Source organism: Halichoerus grypus, chromosome 12 (assembly GCF_964656455.1).
Source record: "Halichoerus grypus chromosome 12, mHalGry1.hap1.1, whole genome shotgun sequence".
Lineage (NCBI taxonomy): Eukaryota > Metazoa > Chordata > Mammalia > Carnivora > Phocidae > Halichoerus > Halichoerus grypus.
This window is the reverse complement of record NC_135723.1, coordinates 1,707,604-1,716,064: the sequence shown is the minus strand read 5'-3', so window position 1 is coordinate 1,716,064 and position 8,461 is coordinate 1,707,604.

Sequence of the window (8,461 nt, the reverse complement as noted above, 5' to 3'; positions counted from 1 at the left end):
GGCTGGGACTCTGGCTCTTTCTGCTCCACCACTCTTTGCAGATAGCTGACATGGCACTGTGCTGAGTATCATGAAGTACATAAAAGCGTTTATTATACGATCCTTTTCGTTAAGGAAGGTATGGTCTAGCTGGAACACAGAAAACCGAGTATAATTCTCACTTAGCAAGTGTGTGGGGAACTTCCTGGAAGGGGCTAATATTTGAGCTGGACCTTGGAAGATGGTTCACTTTGTACAGGTGGAGATGATCTCTAGTAGAACTGATTTGAGGATGAGCGGTGAACTCCTAATGTTGAGAACACGTGGATCCTGTCAAGTATCCTGCTTGCAATCATAAACAAACTAAGTTATGGAGCTGTCTTAAGTTCTTAGCCGTAGGAACACACAGACTCTTAAGCTCATAAATCAGGAAGGCATTGGATGGCATTTTTATGAATTAATATAGAAAGTAATGGTACCCACTACACTCTAAGCTAGGTCCCCGGGGAAGAAGAAGGAGAATACATAATGGTCCACATTCAAGAAGGTTGACTTCAGTCTGATAAGAGGTCAACCTCTTGTCCCCATTTGGTTCATGTTTGATTAATGTGTTAAAATATGATCAACTGTTGCACCAAAGTGTGATTTTCATAAGTTAATAAACGTAGCTCTCATAAAGTCAAAACTACATTCAACTAATTAATGAAGGAATGACTAATGGCAAAACCGGTCACTGAACATTTTTAGCAACTGGGGATGTATCAGCATTTTGAAAAAAATATATATATATTTGAATAAGATCGATGGGTTAGATTCAGAACTTCTTAATGTGTTACAGGGTAGGAAAACCTTAAACATTAGTTCTATTCTGTCCTGGGCAGAAAATCTACAAATTTGCTAACTTTACAGCCTCTGGGTTCCAACAGCAAATGGCAAAGTCTGGGCAGACGGCCCCTCTCTGATTTCCAAGTTTTGGATACTTTTCTCAAGGCCAAATCCTGAAACTATCAAATGAACTGGTTAATACCATTGGGTTATCACTCCAGTGTTGAACCTAATAAAACCAAGTTTTGTGAATGTAGCAAGCATGGTACTGAAGAGGACAAAATGATGTGTCAAATGTTTTACATGTTAAAGATACTTTTTATTTCAAAATCATTTTATATTTCCTTAGGTCTTCAGACTCGTGCTAACTTATACATGTCTTTTGAAGTTTGCTACAAGTAATATTGCCAACTTAGAGCAAAATATTTTTTCCAATGGAAAATTAGCCTGATATTCTGCACATATGGAATTTAAGGCAGTAACAGTACTATCTTCCCTTCATTCTTGTTTCTGCAACTGGGCGTCTTAAACTGGACCATCTGTGCTACCAACTGATTTCTAAATATTTATCTGTGTAGGAGGCATGGCTGGACACATTTTCACATATATGTATGTGTGTATACATGAGATATAACGTTCAATGAGAAATTATGGAAAAATTTTAAAACATTAACGTCACGTTCAGAATAACACCGAGAGACAAACAAAAACCTTAAAATTGCTGCAGGAACAGAGGGATTAAAGAAGTCCGGGTATCTTCTCATCTCCCGCGGCCCCTGCTACGAACGCCAGCTTCCATAATAAGCCTCCCTGGGTTTAGTTTTCTACAAAGTGAACCATCTTCCAGCCTTTAGTTTTCTGCACTAAAACCCCTTGACGCCCACACTGGATGGCTTCTGCCACGTCAGTGTTTACTCGCCACGATGTTCCGAATTTGCACTCCCCGTGTCCATGCGGTTGGCGGGACTGCCCGGATCAGGCTGCAGCCCCCGCGCCTGGTGGAGGACCCCGTCTCGCTGCCTGTACCCCTCACAGAGCTGCTGGGCCCTCGGCTCCAGCATGGGCGTCTCGGCTGGTCCGCCAAGCGCTGGGGTGCATGAGCTCGGACCCTCACACAAGGCTGCATGCCACCCTCCACTCCCTCAGGGAAGATGTTCATCTTGTTTATTCTGCCTCCACTTTGAAGCCCCTTTCATGTTAACTGTACCCAATAAATCATGGTGATCTCCAAGCAACTGACCGGACTGCATACACTGTTTCCCTTCACGATGGAGTCTCTAGGGCAAGGTGTCCAGGACAGTAGTCGCTGGCCACGTTGTGACTATTGAGATTTGGATTAATTAAGAGTAAATAAAACGAAAAGTTCAAGTCCTCTGTCACGCTAAGCACATTCCAAAGGCTCAGTGGCCATGGCCACGGTGGGTGGGGTGGACACGGTGCATTTTCATCATTCCAGAAAGGTCTCTTGGGCAGTGCCGCGCAGAGCTGGGTGGGATGTGTGGGACGTCTTCGGGGGGAAGGCCGTGCAGTCGAGAAACAGCGCAGCCTGGGAGTTGTACTTATAGGCCTGTGCTAACATTTCTCACTGAAAACCAGCCATTTCTGGCTCCGTTGAGTCCTTAGCGCACCTCACAAATGGAGATTTGGGTGGACGATATTTTCCGAATCTGCTCCTGGCAGTGTGTGCTCAGCAGAAACCCGAATTACTCAAGTTGTGTTGAAATTTAGTATGTGTCTAATCTTACAAAGCTAAAACAAAAGTCAAACAACAACCCAACTGGGAACGCTAGCGAAGGCTTCATGGGGGAATTCTGGAATCTCTTTGTTCTGGAGGAGACGGCATCTGCAGCCCCGCCCTCCCGCCTGGCTTGTCCTTGCGGGTCAACAGTGGCCAGATGCCATGTGCCTGTTGTCACCGGGCTCAGCGCCTGCCCGAGCATTCACCGGGCAGACAGCAGCTGGGCCTCCTTAGGCAACCGCCACGGTCACATTAAATGGACCTTGTAGATCCAATATCAGGATCTCTGCACAAAGACCAGAACTGGAGGCCGGTCTTCTTACGAGTCTTCTGATGAGTTTGTAGACAATGCTCGCTATTTGGCAGAAGGCTCTGCAGTTTTGTTTAAAGAGAGCGGTTCACTAGTTATCTGACTTTTCAGTTTCAGGAGTGAGTGAAGGAAAACATGATTTTAGCTCTTGCAGAACACTGCAAAAGTACTGCTTTTGATTTTCGTGACTACTGGACATGATAGACTTTCTTCTGAAATGACCTAAGGTCACTGTTTTGAAGACCAGGTCTCATGGCAATTTGAGCATTCACTAAGCAGTTTAAGGTTTACAGGTCTGGGGGTGCCTGGGGGGCTCAGTCGGTTGAGCGTCTGCCTTCAGCTCAAGTCATGATCCCAGGGTCCTGGGATCCAGCCACAGGTGGGGCTCCCTGCTCAGCGGGGAGCCTGCTTCTCCCTCTGCCTGCCGCTCCCCCTGCTTGTGCTCTCTCTCTTTCTTTCTCTCTCTGTGTCAAATAAATACAAATAAAATCTTTAAAAAAATAAAGTTTACAGGTTTGTTTCTCGCACACAATCTTCTGACAATTCTTCCTAATACCTCTTAAAAGACAGGACACCAGGGACTAAGAGAAAAGTTACTGGCCGAGATTGCAGAGACGACCCTGAGCATACGTGTGTTGGCTTCAAGATCAAGCCTGGGACACCTCAAAGAAGATACCTGTGTTACAGATCATTCTCACTGTTCTGGGGCATTTTCTGTCGAGAGCCTACTGCTTCCACCACAAAACGCTCCCTTGTTCTTGGTGCTTACATTTTTGATCGCAGAACTCATGAAAATGGTTCCTAAGCTTTGCTGGCTCTCTATGTTTTTAGGCTACCACTCAAGCTCCCAGAAGCACACCCACGCACACAGAGAATTCACACACACTTTCAGGAGGCTTGGGGTCCTGTAGAGACAGGTAGGGAGTCCGTGGGCCCCAGGATAAGAAGTTCTGAAATAAGCCTAAAGACTCAACATACCTTCCTTTCAAGCCGTGCCTTTTTCTGACACTTAGGAACCTCATATCCACACGATGGCAGCAAAGTCATAAGGTGCTTTCCCACCGTGTTGCATGCTGTCCGAGTAACACTCTGCAAGATACAGAGCTCACCCCAACTTGCGGACTGGTTACTGACAAGTAAATCATAAAAAGACAACACAGTTAACTTTTGCTTCTGTGAATATTTTGCTTTGTTCTGAAACCAAACTATGAATGTATTTTCCTTAATTAGTAAAAATCTGAGTATTTTTCACTGAGCCAGATTTTATATTTTAGTAATTAACATAATGGAATATGGATTGACACACTCTATGTTAAACTGTGGATTAAATATTTGTATACATTTGACCTTGTGTGTCATTACATGATACAGATATAGATTCAGATATAGAAGTATAAAGTGCATAAAATTAAGCATTTTTTTATTTTCTTTTGAGAACGTCATGTTGGCATGAGAGTCTTTGCCTTTTTTTGCTCAGGGTTGTTTTGTACTTAGAATATTTAGATGCTTAAAAATGTTTTAGTAGTTAAGCTTTCTTGAATATCAGAAAGAGGTCTGCTACAACCTTCTCAATGTTGAACTTTGTAGGGTACCTTTCAGTTTTATTTTTTCCTGTCTACATCTTGAATGATCTCACCAAAAGTTTGAGATTAATTAATTATGATTTTTTGGGTTTGTTTTTCAGAATGCCAGTCCCTTAGAATGCTCCAAGAAGCATTTTAGTAGTCTAAACAAATCGAGAAAATTCTGCACACTGTCTCTGTCTCTTGAAGATTCATCTAGAAGTCCTAGAGAAACAAAACCCTTTGACTTTATTAAAGAGTCGTCCAAATTCTTTGGACAATAGAACATTGAATAACAGCATAATAGCCGTTATAATATCTTGCAGAAATAGTGTTGCTTGAAATTTATTCTAACTTGAATGTACTTATCAATTTAATTCATTTTTGTCCTACTTTTTTGTGATTCAGTTTGTGCAGTTTTTGTGAAAATAGCACTGAACTAAGTGAAAACAAAATTATAGTTTTATCCTACTGCTAATAAGTAGTGTGATTTTAAATAACTTGTCTAATGCCTGTGATTCTCAATGGATTCATTTATAAAACAAACACACAGTAAAATCATATATACATAACATAATAATATAACATCCAATCTCTGATGTTGGGTTATTCCATAATATGTAGATGGCCTGCTTTTCAAATGTTCCTGCATCGCCTAAATGCAATGTAGATAGAGATGAAAGATTCCTAAAATAATGTGAAAGAAATAAGAAAGCAGGTCCAGAATTTGCTCTGCTGCTTGGAACAGAGCACCCGGACGGTGGGTTGGTTTCTGCTCCTGGGAGAAGCAGGATGGAGACGGCTCGCCCAGGGCTCAACCACAGCTCCCTCGGCCCATTCCTGGCATCAGCGGATGAGCCGAGCTCGACAGCTGTGGCCAGAGAGACCACCCTTGCACCAAGAGGGGCCTGGAGCCTGTGTGAAGAAAGCAGTCATGTCCCACTTGTCTGTAGCAGGCTCACTTTGCTAATGCCCCCTTTGCTCACGTCTGCAGGAGGGACCTGGTGCGGGGCCGGGGTTTGGAAATACTGGTTGGGTGTGCATAGGTCTCGGAGGCCACAGCTATCGCTCATGCAACAATACCAGACATTCCCAGGCTGAGAATGTAGGCTTTCCCCCCTTCATCTAGGCCCACTGATGAGCAAACTCCCGGTCCTTACAGTCCAAGCGAAGGGAGCTCGGTCGGTAAAGAATGTCTATCACGGGCCGTGGCCCCGTCCGAGGGCTGGAATAAGAAACAAACTGCTTTTTCGAGCAAACAGAGACAAATCTACAGTGGGAGCGGGCCAGGGACACTGACTCAGCCTCCGCATCTGGGCAGAGTGGAAAGTTTTCATCATCTTGCAAAAATATCAGTGTCCCTCGCGAAGTGCCAAACCCCCTTGCTTTCCTTCAGAATCATAAATGACGGTGCGCCATGTTAATAAGACTGCAAACTTCCTCGGGCAACATGGTAAAAACCGCAGCGTGTACATTTTTTCCAAATTTATAAGGCGATCTGTGAATGGAAAATATCAAAGGGACCTAACTAATTGCCCCCATGAAACCGGTAATATTTCATGATAACCAATGGCAACAAGCATCCACGCGGTAATTGGAAATCGTGGTGCGGACAGAAGTACGGCGTGGTTTGCAAAAGAGGGCAGCTGGAAGTGACCCAGAGCCCAAACTCAGGATCTCTACAACAAACAAATAAGCAGCTCATGCCCACAGGTAGCAGAGGAAAGTGGATGGGAGCGCCGCACGCCTTAACGGACTGCTTCTCATAGCGATGGACAGGAGCCAAGCACTTTTCCATGCACGCTGAGCATCTCAGCAGAGTTAAGATTTCCAACCACTTGTATCCAAACCGCTGTTACTGGATCCGTGTTGCACCTGGTAGATGCTGGAGAGACGGGACCACGTGCCCACAGCCACGTGTCCTCGAATGTCACCTGCCATCTCGGTGATTTAAAAATAGGCACAGCGTGATATGATAAAAAGATCGTCGGCCCTTCTCAGTATCAGCTTCATGCTGAAACATGTTTCTTTGGTCCCGTCGGAGGATTGTGCCCCCCTCGTTGCTTCAAACAGATCTCACATGTTCTCGACCCTGCTCTCTTTGGTCTGGGGTCGCAGTGTCCATCATGCCTCCACGAGGGATCCCTTTATCAGCTGCTGGTCCTTCCAGTCCTGGGTTAGAATGTACCCCTCCTGGGACACATGGCTGCCCGATTCCGAATCTCTCCCCAGCTGTGCCCTTCTAATGGCCAACAGTGTCCTCTACCATGCTTTTCGTTTACAAGATTAATGAAGAAGGCCGCCATGCCCAAGTTACATGGTCTAAAATACCATGTGACTGTCACCAGTTATGAACTGGTAGCTGAAATGAAGGAATTATTCAGTTCATTCATTCATTTATTCATTCATTCATTCGTCAAGAATTCATGAGATGCTTGTTTTACTCCAGGCACCTGGTGACCTTCTGAGATCAGAAAGATACATACCAGCCACGTTTACCTGTGAGAAATTTTGTCCTCAATCTCTATGAGGGCTGCTCTGTTCCCATTTTATGACTTCTGGCATTTTTCTGGAAGTTGCTGGTACTTCTTCCTCTTTCTTCCCTGGCTGACAATCTTGATTTCTCAGCCTGCCCATTGACTGGGTGAGTCACAGGACCTGAGTCCCTCAGTGCGCTCCCGGGACATGCCCAGCAGGTGATGGGTAGGACGGGGAACCGGCGAGTGGGCAGGGCTGGGTGGATACGGTAGAGTCACCATCCGAGAGCCTGCGTTCCTGATTTTATAGGTTAGAACTTGCCACCCTCCTGTTGCTGTCCTTCAGAGAAAATCAGTGACGTTTGCTGAGAAGCCTCACATGACACCAGCCGCTTCTCACTGTGAGGCATCGAGCAGAGTTGTTTAAAGCGAGCAGGTGGGCTCACTCTTAGGTGCCTGGATGGTGAGACAGGAGGTGAAGCTCTATGGGCAGGATGGGGCCTCTTCTTTGGAGAGCAGCGATAAGGCTCAGCTTCCCCGGAACCAGGCCCTCTCTCCCTCTTATGATGGGGAACCGCAGTTTCTCATGGGTCCCGAAGGTCCCAGGTGGTGAGAGTCGGCTTTTCCGGACAAAGCCTGTGCCCAGGGGATGCCCAAATGGGAGTGCCTAGTGCCACACGGCTCCTTGATAGCCCCAGGGTCAAAGCTGTCCACCCAAGCTCCCCCCAGAGGTAGGGAACCACAGGGAGAGATCAGCTAGACGTTCTTGCATCCAGAAGCATTACCAGTCAGGTCAGGTGGGCTTCACCTCCCTTCCAAGAAGCTGTTGCATTTCCTATTCCTCTATGACGTCACAATGTATTAGAATCACAAGTTCACAGGTGTGATGCCTCCTGCTTTGTTCTCTTTTTCTTTCAGATTGCTTTGACTATTTGAGGTCTTTTGTGGTTCCATACACATTTTAGAATTTTTTTTCGTATTTCTATGAAAAATGCCATTGGAATTTCGATAGGGATTGCGGTGAATCTGTAGCTCCCTTCGGGGAGAATGGACATTTTATCAGTATTAATTCTTTCAATCCATGAGCATGGACTATCTTTCCACTTACTTGTGTTGTCTTCAATTTCTTTCATCAGTGTCTTAGAGTTTTCAGGATACAGATCCTTCACTTCCTTGGTTAAATTTGTTCCTAGGTATTTTGTTTTTTGTGAGCCTATGGTAAATGGGATTGTTTCCTTAAGTTCTCTTTCTGGTCCTTTGTTGCTCGTGTCTAGAGACTCAACTCCTCTGTTAAGTAAGCCATGCAGTTCTCCACGTTGACGAGTCTGTAACTTATTTCTTAACTATTTATGGTATAATTTGTCATGCTATTCTAATGTGATGGAGTCATATTTTTTCAGGTTTTTTTTATTGCTTTTGCGGTCTCATTTAAGAAATTATGAAGATATTCTTTTATATATTCTTTCAAGAATTTAAAAGTTTTTTTTTTTTTCTTTTCGAAGTTAGTCTTTTATAACACATCTTGAACTTATTTTGAGGTATGGTGCTATTGATGTAATTTTATTGTTTC